We start from the raw sequence: 13,067 nt of genomic DNA, 5'->3' as shown, positions 1-13,067 counted from the left end.
AGTGGAAGCAATTCACTGGAATTCACAATTCACGTGTTCAAGTGAGAGTTGGATATAGCTCATAGGGCTAAAAGAATCAAGGGATATGGGAGAACGCAGGAACGAGGTACTGATTCTAGATGATCAGCCATGACGGTACTGGTTAGAAGGGTCGAATGGCCTACTTCTGCACCTATTTTGTATGTCTTCCTTTGATCACATCTCATAATTGAATTCTCTCTAACTTGGTTCAATTCCAGTAAATTCTTCCTGCGTTTTCCCCCAAATTCTTCCAAATAACCTTTTATTTGATGAAAACACCCCCCTCAAAGTCGGGCCAAGATTTTGTTCAACACATCAAGGAGATGGTGTGGCGTCGCCAAACGGCAGCGGCTCGAATGCAGTCCGTCTGTCTTTTATTTTTTTTAATTGTCTCGTTAAATGTATGTTTTGATTCTAGTTTTATTATTTTTTTAGCTGTGTATATGTGGGGGGGTGGGGGGGAAATCGTTTAATCTCTTCCCAGCTCGGGGACCCGACTTTTTCCTCTGTTGGGTCTCCGATGTCGTTGGGCCTAACATTGTGGAGCTGGCGGCGCCCTCCAGCCCTGTGGACTTGCCATCGCAGAGCTGGCCGACTTCGGAGCAGGAGGAGCTGCGGTGGCGCGCGGCTACGACCCGACTTCGGAGCTTCGCAGGCCCTGTGGACGGTAACATCGGGAGCTCGCAGGTCCCTGGTGGGAGACCGCTTTTCGGAGCTCCCGCAACGGCAACTTCTCCCGCCGGAATCGCGGGGTGAAATGACTTGGAGCGGGGCCTAACATCGCCTGGCACGGCTTAATGGCCGTGGGACTTACCATTGCCCGCCGGGGGCTTTAACATTGGGAACCGTAGTTCACCTCGAAGTTGCAGTTGGACTGCTGGACCGCGGGAGAAGAACAAGGGAAGAGATAAGACATTTGCCTTCCATCACAGTGTGGAGATGTTGGAGATTCACTGTGATGGATATTTGTGTAAATTGTGTTAAGTGTTGGTCTTGTTTTTTTTTGTAATTGTTAAGACTGTAGAAAATGAAATTTTGTTCAAACAAAGCTGTTTGAATGACAATAAAAGGCATTCTATTCTATTCTGCAAAGGTTTGATGCGAGGATCCTACCACTCATGGCCCTCGGCACTCTGTGCAGTGGAATAGGCTTTTCATGTGGTACCATGCATAGAGCCCTGTAGATTAACCCTAATTAATTCATGCCATATATAACCTTCACCACACATATGTGCATGCCACCCTTTACATGGTATTACAGTACTACACAAAGACTCTCTCTCTCTCGCTCACAAGCCAGTGAAGCCAGATGCGAGCAGCCGGCTGTTTGAATGTTGCTGTTTACTTAATGAAATAAAGTTTGATTTCACCATGTGTGTGTATTTCATATGGGTCGCGGATAAACATGGTGTCAGGAGTGGGATTCGAACCCACGCCTCCAAAGAAGACTGGGGGCCTCCACGTCCTTACCTGGACCAGCCCATCGATCTTCCCTCACGAATGCCAGCGCCATCCCTGCCATACCCGGTGCCTAGCACTCTCGCCTCCTCCTTCACCCTCCCTCTTCTTTCCCCTCCCCTCCCCAATCTCTCCGCCACCTCTTTCCCTCTCCTTCCCCTACCCTCAGTCCCTCCCTCCATAACTCCTCTCCCTTCACCTCTACTATCCCTCGTTCTCCCACCTTCCCCTATCACCCCCACTATCCCTCCTCACCTCCCCCACTGCTCTCCTCTCCCATTATTCCCCATTCCCTCCTCCTCTCCCACTATTCCACCTCCTCCCCCATCTTTTTTCCCTCTCCTCCTACCCTCCCCCAATCCCTCCCTCACCTCTACTTTCCCCTACCCTCAGTCACCCCCTCCCTCCATAACTCCTACCCCCTCCATACCCCCCTCCTCTCCCTCTATCCCCCCCCCAGGATCTCGAGGTTGCCGCTCCTCTCCCTTCTTGCGTGCCCCGGAGGAGCATCAGCCGACAGCGCCCTTAGAGCCAGGCCTCGGATCCTCGGCTAGGCCCGGAAGCACCAGCAGCTTCGGCTGCAACAGTGTGTGGGCGGGGGGGGGGAAGAGAGCTCGGAGAAAATATATAACGCAAAGATATCTGATAGACACACTAATTTTAGAATATGAAAGAAAGAAAATGACCTAGAAATTATGCTGGGTTGCAAATCTTTTGTTTAAAAATGGTGCCAATACCTTAATTTTCTCTCCACGGCCACATTTTCCCACTGCGGCAAAATGCTGGTGAATATTTAATTATATACTTGCCGTGTCATTAGAATCCTTTCTATTAATAAATGGTCTTCAATTACACACAGTAACCTGAACTGTCATCTAAAATATTTTGCTCTTCCCATAAATTTGACTTTAAAAACAATTCAAGCAAAGGGAAGGAAAAAATGTAAACATTATACAAGACAGAACATGAAGGTGTACAAATTAACTGGACTACTATTAAATAGAAACTTATCTGCTTCCGAATATCAGCTAAACTTTGAACATTATATGCTCGAATTTCTGGACATTAAACGAAAGAGATGTGCAAACAAGACCAATAACACTGGTGGGTGTATTAGAATAACAACGTTTGTACCATTTGTTTCAATTATCTGTCCACTGGTAACTCTGAATGGGGATATTCTTGGATTAACTCCCGCTATTGCACATAAAAATGCCTAACCCTGGAAAAATGAAAATAGAGTATGAATGAGATAGTGTACTGTGTTGTCAGTGCAGACGCTTTGCTGCTGAAACTAAATTTAGATCTCTCAGTTGCTGGTAATCCTAGTATAAATGTATACGATTTACACAGCCGAGCTAGAGAAGACCTCTTGCAATTCAGGACGATGGGATATATTTTCTCTCACTCAATTAACACCCAACTACAACACAAGGGTAATTTTGGAGGAATATTTTAGGAAGCGAGAAGGAATAATCCCCGAGGTTTGGGTATTGGTCATGTTTGTTATCTGGTTGCATGCATCCATAACAATTAAGGGAGCCATATTTTCAAATTTACCGCTTTGTCATTTACTAACCCCCCCCCCCCCCCCCACCACTGCAACAAGAATACTTTTATGCCATTCACAGAAGGCACCCTGGTTCAGAGGCAACAGTGCAACAGGCCAAGAGCATGCTCTTTTCGCCTGCCATGTCAGACTATATGCGCCAAAGGACGCAGTGGTGTGTGGTATAGAACAGTCTAGCACCGCATCAGCGGAAGGAACTGCTTCCTGTATCACCCCGTTCCTGATCTACCGTGGACAACCCTGGCGACTGACATTTTCAATTGGAATGGCAACCAGTACCTGGTTCTGGTGGACTCCTACTCCGGTTGGTTTGAAATTGATAAGCTCCGTACTGCCTCGTCGGCAGCAGTTATTCAGAAACTGGCAAGACACTTCTCAGTCCACGGGGCCCCACTCTCCCTCATGTCGGACAATGCAGCACAATTTACAAGCCAAAGCTTCAGATACTTTGCCCAACACTGGTATCTCAAACATGTCACCAGCAGCCCGGAATATCCGCAGTCGAACGGGTTAGCGGAAAGAGCCCTTCGCAGTATGAAACAGGTGATGGAAAAATCTAAAAGGAAAGGACGGGGTCTGATATCTTCCTGGACCTTCTCAACATGCAACCATTTGTGGGACACAGTGTTAGGTTCACCTGCACAGCATTTGATATTCAGACAAACCTGTACTACCCTTCCAGCAGCTAAGCAACTGCTACAACCTCAGGTTCGTGATCCACTCGCTATCGAGGCCCAACTACAACACAAATGGCAAGTTCAAATAACATATTACGACCGGACCAGCCACCCCCTCATGCCTTTGTCTCCCGGACAAATGGTCAGCCGACAAACACAGAAAGGGTATAGGCATAGTGACAGAAACCTGCCTGGAGCCACGTTCATATTTAGTCCGTTCCGAAGGAGGAATTTTACAGGAGCAACAGAAAACATATCCTGCCGGTGAGCGAACCAAAACCAGTTCTCTTGTGGCTACGTTAGTGTCCCAGACCTTGTGCCAAAGACGAATGGAGAGACTGTGCGTTCAAACTGTAATGGCTCCACAATGGCCAAAGAGCCACCAGTATTATTGGCAAAATCACCTATTAGATCGCCAGTGGTGTTACCCATGAAGTCTCCTAATAAACCTGTTGAACCACCACCAGATATACAGCAGAGGGCCTGTACGCGTATAGGGCGGGTTTGTCATCCTAATCCTAAATACAAAGACTGTATTAAATACTGATTACAGGCTTCCATTACCAAGGCCACCTTACTCCTCCTTATTCATATTATTCACGGCTCAATTGCGATTATGAAGCATGGTGTCTTCCTACTATACCTTGGAAGCTTTAGTTATAGTCTTCCTACTGTACATTGGAAGTTTTAGTTAAATGCTTATTTAGTTACATGATTTATTATAGTTAAGAAGGAGGATGTGGATCAGTCAATATTAGTTGACCTGATCCATGTCATGTTTTATTGTGTACTTAAAGTCATCTGGTTGAGTGCTTCATATTATCTAGTCTGTTAGTCCAGCCTCTAGTTAGATTTGTTGCTGAGCTTGGGCTTATAACATCTATGTATTTGAGCTCTGTGTGTTTACTATAATAAACACCTTTTACTGATGTGCGGATCCTGAGTTATTACACATGACTATACTGATGGTAGTAGCATAATGAATTCTGAAGTGTAGAGACACATCCTATCTGCTCAAGTTCAAACAAATGCCTCAAAATTAATTGGCCAGTGGATCATTCTGCAGCAAGACAATGATCCCAAGCATACTGCTAAAGCAACAATGGAGTTTTTCAAAGCTAGTCAATTCTTGAGTGGCCAAGTCAATCACCCAATCTGAAGAAAACTGGGGACTAGCCCCCAAAACAAGCATAAGCTAAAGATGGCTGCAATACAGGTCTGGCAGAGCATCACCAGAGAGGACACCCAGCAACTGGTGATGTCCATGAATTGTGGACTTCAAGCAGTCAATGCATGCAAAGGATATGCAACAAAATACTAAACATGACTACTTTCATTTAAATTAAATTGCTGTGTCCCAAACATTACAAGACTAAGTGGGACCCGTTGAGTCCCTATCACACGGGAGGCCTGGTCCCCCAACACAACCCATTCCCCAATGCAATATTCCACCACTCACCCGTTCCCCCAACTCAATATTGCACCACTCAAGCATAGCCCCCAACAGCACAGGCACGCCTCATTTCCCCTCATCGCCCAGCACCCCCTCCCCTTCTCTTCACCCTCACTCTTAGAAACATAGAAAATAGGTGCAGGAGTAGACCATTCGGCCCTTCGAGCCTGCACCGCCATTCAATATGATCATGGCTGATCATCCAACTCAGTATCCTGTACCTGCCTTCTCTCCATACCCCCTGATCCCTTTATCCACAAGGGCCACATCTAACTCCCTCTTAAATATAGCCAATGAACTGGCCTCAACTACCTTCTGTGGCAGAGAATTCCAGAGTTTCACCACTTTATGTGTGAAAAATGTTTTTCTCATCTCGGTCCTAAAAGATTTCCCCCTTATCCTTAAACAGTGACCCCTTGTTCTGGACTTCCCCAACATCGGGAACAATCTTCCTGCATCTAGCCTGCCCAACCCCTTAAGAATTTTGTAAGTTTCTAAAAGATCCCCCCTCAATTTTCTAAATTCTAGCGAATACAAGCCAAGTCTATCCAGTCTTTCTTCATATGAAATTCCTGACATCCCAGGAATCAGTCTGGTGAACCTTCTCTGTACTCCCTCTATGGCTAGAATGTCTTTTCTCAGATTTGGAGACCAAAACTGGACGCAATACTCCAGGTGTGGTCTCACCAAGACCCTGTACAACTGCAGTAGAACCTCCCTGCTCCTATACTCAAATCTTTTTGCTATGAATGCTAACATACCATTCACTTTCTTCACTGCCTGCTGCACCTGCATGCCTACTTTCAATGACTGGTGTACCATGGCACCCAGGTCTCGTTGCATCTCCTCTTTTCTTAATCGGCCACCATTCAGATAATAGTCTATTTTCCTGTTTTTGCCAACAAAGTGGATAACCTCACATTTATCCACATTATTCTGCACCTGCCATGCATTTGCCCACTCACCCAGCCTATCCAAGTCACCTTGCAGCCTCATAGCATCCTCCTCACAGCTAACACTGCCCCCCAGCTTCGTGTCATCTGAAAACTTAAGAGATGTTGCTTTCAATTCCCTCGTCCAAATCATTAATATATATTGTAAATAGCTGGGGTCCCAGTACTGAGCCTTGCAATACCCCACCAGTCACTGCCTGCCACTCTGAAAAGGACCCGTTTACTCCTACTCTTTGCTTCCTGTCTGCCAGCCAGTTCTCTATCCACATCAATACTGAACCCCCAATACCGTGTGCTTTAAGTTTGTATACTAATCTCTTATGTGGGACCTTGTCTAAAGTCTTCTGAAAGTCCAGATATAACACATCCACTGGTTCTCCCTTATCCACTCTACTAGTTGCATCCTCGAAAAATTCTATAAGATTCGTCAGACATGATTTACCTTTCCTAAATCCATGCTGACTTTGTCCAATGATTTCACCACTTTCCAAATGTGCTACTATCCCATCTTTAATAACTGACTAGCAGTTTCCCCACTACCGATGTTAGACTAACTGGTCTGTACTTCCGTTTTCTCTTTCCCTCCCTTTTTAAAAAGTGGGGTTACATTAGCTACCCTCCAATCCTCAGGAACTACTCCAGAATCTAAAGAGTTTTGAAAAATTATCACTAATGCATCCACTATTTCTGGGGCTACTTCCTTAAGTACTCTGCGATGCAGCCTATCTGGCCCTGGGGATTTATAGGCCTTTAATCCATTCAATTTACCTAACACCACTTCCCGGCTAACCTGGATTTCACTCAGTTCCTCAATCTCATTTGACCCCCGGTCCCCTGCTATTTCCGGCAGATTATTTATGTCTTCCTTAGTGAAGACAGAGCCAAAGTAGTTATTCAATTGGTCTGCCATGTCCTTGTTCCCCATGATCAATTCACCTGTTTCTGACTGCAAGGGACCTACATTTGTTTTAACTAATCTTTTTCTCTTCACATATCTATAAAAAACATTTGCAGTCAGTTTTTATGTTCCCTGCCAGTTTTCTTTCATTATCTATTTTCCCTTTCCTTATTAAGCCCTTTGTCCTCCTCTGCTGGACTCTGAATTTCTCCCAGTCCTCTGGTAGGCTGCTTTTTCTGGCTAATTTGTATGCTTCATCTTTTGTTTTGATACTATCCCTGATTTCCCTTGATATCCACGGATGCACTAACTTCCCTGATTTATTCTTTTGCCAAACTGGAATGAACAATTGTTGTAGTTCATCCATGCAGTCTTTAAATGCCGTCCATTGTACAACTATTGCACAAGTTTGAATCTGAATCTGAATCTGATCCACCGTCAACCCTTTAAGAATCAATTGCCAGTCTATCTTGGCCAATTCACGTCTCATACCCTTAAGGTTACCTTTCTTTAAGTTCAGAACCCTTGTTTCTGAGTTAATTATGTCACTCTCCATCCTAATGAAGAACTCAACCATATTATGGTCACTCTTGCCCAAGGGGCCACGCACAACAAGACTGCTAACTAACCCTTCCTCATTACTCAATACCCAGTCTAGAATAGCCTGCTCTCTCGTTGGTTCCACTACATGTTGGTTTAGAAAACTATCCCGCATACATTCCAAGAAATCCTTTTCCTCAGCACTCTGCCAATTTGATTCACCCAATCTATATGTAGATTGAAGTCACTCATTATAACTGTTTTACCTTTGTTGCACGCATTTCTAATATCCTGTTTGATGCCATCCCCAACTCCACTACTACTGTTAGGTGGCCTGTACACAACTCCCACTAGCGTTTTCTGCCCCTTAGTGTTTCGCAGCTCTATCCATATCGATTCTACATCCTCCAAGCTAATGTCCTTCCTTTCTATTGCGTTAATCTCCTCTCTAACCAGCAACGCTACCCCACTTCATTTTCCTTTCTGTCTATCCCTCCTGAATATTGAATATCCCTGGATGTTCAGCTCCCAGCCTTGGTCACCCTGGAGCCATGTCTCCGTGATCCCAACTATATCATAGTCATTAATAGCCATCTGCACATTCAACTCATCCACCAATTTGTGATCCCAGCTACAAAGACAGATGTGTACAGCAATTCGTTCTTCCCACGCACAATTAAAGCATAGAATAATCTCCACCAAACTATAGTTACCCAACTAGATGCAACTACATTTAAAGTAGCTTTTTCTTTCCAATAACCCTTTCTGGCTTAACCCCTCCCTTCACCACCTCCAGTTTAAATTCCAGTTGGAATATTTTGGAGGACCAAGTAACCAAGAACCAAGAACCTTATTACGAATGCTCCTTGCATTGAGACACAAAGCCTTCAGGCTTGTTTTTACAACACTCTTACCCCTTATACAATTATGTTGAAAAGTGGCCCTTTTTGATTTTTGCCCTGGATTTGTCTGCCTGCCACTTTTACTTTTCACCTTGCTACCTATTGCTTCTACTCTCATTTTACACCCCCCTGTCTCTCTGCTCACACATTTAAGAAACCCACCACCTCTTATTCTCTGTTTATTATTTTTTTCTTCTTTCCCCCCTACATGTTGGGTCTGAGTGCTTCCCTTCTCTGCCTCCTGCCTCACACACTGTCCACTAGCTTTCTCTATTTGAGTCCCTCCATAAGTGACTACATGATTAAAGTATCACCAATGTTACAATTGGATTTTGCGTGCTGGCTGAACTCGGCATGTCAGGGTCAGCAGCTGTAGAGTTGCTGCCTTGACATTGGAGAATGTATAAAACCGGAGCACCCATAGAAAACAAATGCAGGTCACGGGGAGAACGTGCAAACTCTGTACAGACAGCGCCCGTGGTCGTGATTGAACCCGGGTCTCTGATGCCGTGAGGCAGCAACTCTACTGCTGCGCCACCGTGTCAGGTTCTATGCCTGAAAGAGCTGTTGAGGCAGATTTCACAATTAAGATTAGAAGCTTGAAAGGTACGATTTAACCACGGCTTGTAATGGTTGATGTGTTGTAATGACAGAGATAAGAGCGAGGGGGAGGGAGAGAGAGAGGGGGAGAGAGAGAGAGAGAGAGGGAGATAACATAACATAAACATAGAAACATAGAAAATAGGTGCAGGAGTAGGCCATTTGGCCCTTCGAGCCTGCACCGCCATTCAATATGATCAACTCAGTATCCTGTACCTGCCTTCTCTCCATACCCCCTGATCCCTTTAGCCACAAGGGCCATATCTAATTCCTCTTAAATATAGCCAATGAACTGTGGCCTCAACTACCTTTTGTGGCACAGAGTTCCAGAGATTGACCACTCTGTGTGAAAAATGTTTTTCTCATCTCGGTCCTAAAAGATTTCCCCCTTATCCTTAAACTCTTCTTTCCCCTCTCCTCCTCCACTCCCCCAATCCCTCCCTCACCTCCCCCCCTCTCCTTTCCCCTCCCTCAGTCACTTCCTCCCTCCATAACTCCTCTCCCCACCTCGCTCCAATCCCTCTAGCCCCCACTCCTTACCTCCCCCTATCCTCCCCCACTTCCCTCTACTCACCACTCCCCCCACTCATCTCCATCTATTCCCCTTCCTCCCCCAGTCTCCTCACCTCCCCCCTCTCCCTCCCTACCCCTTCCTCTCCCTCAATCCCCCTTCACCACCCAGTCACTCCATCCCTCCATAAAAAGCAACATCGGCAGTTCCTTCCTCCACAGGTCATTCATTGTTAGCTGTGGTTTAGATCCCATTGACTTGGTGTGTGTGTGTGTGTGTGTGTGTGTGTGTGTGTGTGTGTGTGTGTGTGTGTGTGTGTGTGTGTGTGTGTGTGTGTGTGTGTGTGTGTGTGTGTGTGTGTGTGTGTGTGTGTGTGTGTGTGTGTGTGTGTGTGTGTGTGTGTGTGTGTGGGTCTGGATGGAGTCGGTGTTCATAACGGTGGGCACCACGAGTTTCGATGAGCTGGTGGAGAAGATCTCCTCCGAGAAGGCCGTGAGGGTGAGTTACCACAATGGCGGGGGACACGGACCTGGGGGGACGGGAAGACGGGACCACCATTGCCACAGAGGGCGGGTGGGGGAAGAGGGGTGAGTGATGAGGGAGAGAGAGACGGGACAGGGCCTCCACTGGAACCCCCCCCGCCCCCTCGTGGCCGCCACCGACATGTTACTGTGAGGAGGGGAGAGAGGAGTTTGTGAGTGAGGCGGGACAGGCCGCCGCCAGAGGGGCAGGAAGGGGCGTGGCCATCCCGGCCGTGGCATTGACTGACAGAAGAGACAAATCTGCATGGCGCTGACTGAAGGAATCTGCGCCCGCGCGGTTTTTAAGATTTTTAAACATTTTAAAAACTTTTACAATATACCACCGATCGGAACAAAACTTGTTGCACTCGCAACACATGAGAACAGTGAGTAACGTGGCAAAAAATCGTAGCTCTATTGCGTACCGTTTTTGCGCAAATAGAAAAACTGCGCAAACAAGAAGAGCACCAGATGAGTCTAGTTTTAGTTATGTACTAAACCAACTGCACACCCGTAGTTTTTCCACAAAGATGTAAAGACAACCACATATGCATACACATATACACACTAAATAGGTTAAGGGGGGGGGGGGGGGGGCTATGTATAAACACTACTGTAATTTCTACATGGTGAAACCAAAATGTATAAAAATGGCCTTTATTAACATCTGACAATGTGCACTTTAACCACATGTGATTTTTTTTTTCTATTACAAATCTGAAATTGTGGAGTACAGACGCAAATAAATAAATGATGGGTCTTTGTCAGAAACATTATGGAGGGCACTGTAGCTTAGGTGACACTACAGAGTCAACATGAACAAAATGTCAGTGAAATTGCTCACAGAAATCAGCCACATATGGAAAATATTCCGTTTTTGGAACATTGAAAATAGGTGCAGGAGTAGGTCATTTGGCCCTTCGAGCCTGCACCGTCATTCAATATCATCATTCAAAATCAGTACCCCGTTCCTGCTTTCTCCCCATATCACTTGATTCCGTGAGCCATGCTATATCTAACTCTCTCTTGAATACATTTTTGTTTAAAGTGATTCACATAGTGCACGACAACGTGTACATTTATCCGTTGGAAAGCTCATATAGAGGGCTGAGTCTTGCCTTGCGCCAACCATTAACTCGAGTTAGTCAACTCAATCCACCCACGGTAGAGTCAGACATCTAGATAACTTAAATTATATTGTTCAGTCACTGCATGGGGACTTCAAGGACAGTGGGAAGTGTACCCACTGTAATGCCTTGCCTTCTTGGACTGCTTTAGTGCGCTATTGAAAAATAATTTAAAAAAATTGCAGATGCTGCAATTTTGAACTAAAAGCAGGAAATGCTGGCTGATCTATTGACCATTTGCAGCATTTTCTATTTTTATCTCATACGCTGTTGATCACCTTACAGAACCTGCAAGGCTGGGAAATGTTTAACGGCCATCTTTATTAACCATAACATTATTGCAAGGAGCACTATAGAAGGTTAGGCATAAAACGGCGATGTAGGATATTACATTTGTTGATCCATGTATACATGTTCAGCACCCTGGGTTTGAGGAAATTACAGACAATCAAGTTCAAGATCAAAGCTCTGTTCAAATAGCACGTTAACCCTTCAAGCACTTCACTTACTGCCCATTTGCAACGATGCGCATCTCTGCTAGCCTAACACAAGGTCCCATACATTCCTAATATTGCATATCAGCGGACAACACCGAGCGCAGACAGCGCCCCAAGTTAGCTGCAACTTTTTCCTCAGTACGGACGTCAGGATCGATGGTCGTTTTGAACTCAAACACATTTCCCCACACACTCGGGTTAAGGCAAGAAGGCAACTGTCCCCTCCTCCTCCTCCTCTCAGGCTCCTCACTCACACACACCGCCTCACGGTTTAGCACAACTCCATTATTCAGCTCTGGGGAGTTCACCTCCTCGCAAAGCAAGCAAAGAAGGAAAAGAAGACAAGTCCCCGAGGTACTCACAGATCCGTCTCATGCCTCACGGCGCGAAGCTCCTCAGAGACACATTCCAGGTAGAGCGGCGCCCGAATCATCTCCGTCCGGCTGCCTCATGTTGTCTATCTCTGGGTGGTAGGCAGGGGGGCACGAACGCATGCGCGCCGGCTGCTTATAATGCCTGGTCCTTCCCAAGTCTTCGCTCCGCTCCGCAAAGTCCGAGCAATGAGCCGTTTCCCCTCTCGCCAAGTCGCAACTAAACGCAACACAGCCCACAGTGCCCACGGAGCGCCTCTTCATCCGTGCATGTACGATCAGCCCGCCCCCATCCAGCCCCCTTCTGCAGTCAAAGCAAAGGCAGCGCACGACACAAAGAACGGAGCCAGACGAGGAGAGACAACGCTCTCTCTGTTGCTGTAATCAGAGGAGCAAACAGCCGAGAGAGAGAACGTGCATAACTTCACCAGAGTTGCTGGTCTCCTCGCCTGCTCCCACGTCCGAGCGTGAGGAATACAAACTGGCCATTCATTAAACTAATTGCATTTCCCGGTTTTTGCCTTGTCATTTTCCACAGGTTTTCGTGTTGTCCTTTTTTTGATCCAACACTGCGGAATATTTCTTCCGCCGAAAATGTCCACATTTCTCGATAGAAGTAATATTTGTCCCTCTGCTTGAACTTCGCCCTTTTCAACAAAGCATTTCATGTACATGTAAACTTCTAAATGAAGAAACTTTCCCTGAAATTTCCCCAGCACTTTCCTCAAAAATTTAAACCCCTCAATTGGTTTTCCCCTTCACTTTTTTCCATTTTAATGTGAAAATAAAAGATTTCAGAGCATGCATTTCCTTCAACCACAGCCTTCAATAAGGTTCCGCGTGCTAGGCTGCTCTAGAAGTTGACCATGTGGAATCCAGGAAAAACAGCTAACTGGATATAATTGACTTCATGATAGGAAGCAGAGTGTGAAGCTTGTTTTTCAGACTGGGTGCCTGTGTCTGGTGGT

The 13,067-nt window shown here is 45.9% G+C and overlaps 1 protein-coding gene across 3 annotated transcripts in view; it reads right to left on the bottom strand.

Annotated features, from left to right (window-relative positions):
• LOC129700815 (CMP-N-acetylneuraminate-beta-1,4-galactoside alpha-2,3-sialyltransferase-like) overlaps nt 1-12,424 on the bottom strand; it is a 389,167-nt gene extending 376,743 nt beyond the window's left edge. The window contains exon 1 of one of the 3 annotated variants that reach the window (XM_055641540.1): nt 12,091-12,424. The gene's annotated coding sequence lies outside the window, so the exon portion shown is untranslated. The remainder of the gene's footprint in view (nt 1-12,090) is intronic. The other 2 variants (XM_055641534.1, XM_055641538.1) reach the window with 2 other exon arrangements.
• Between the last annotated feature and the right edge of the window lie 643 nt (nt 12,425-13,067).

This window comes from Leucoraja erinacea, chromosome 10, assembly GCF_028641065.1.
Source record: "Leucoraja erinacea ecotype New England chromosome 10, Leri_hhj_1, whole genome shotgun sequence".
In the NCBI taxonomy this organism is placed as follows: domain Eukaryota; kingdom Metazoa; phylum Chordata; class Chondrichthyes; order Rajiformes; family Rajidae; genus Leucoraja; species Leucoraja erinaceus.
The sequence above is the reverse complement of the archived record's forward strand: the minus strand, read 5'-3'. Positions and strand labels throughout refer to the sequence as shown.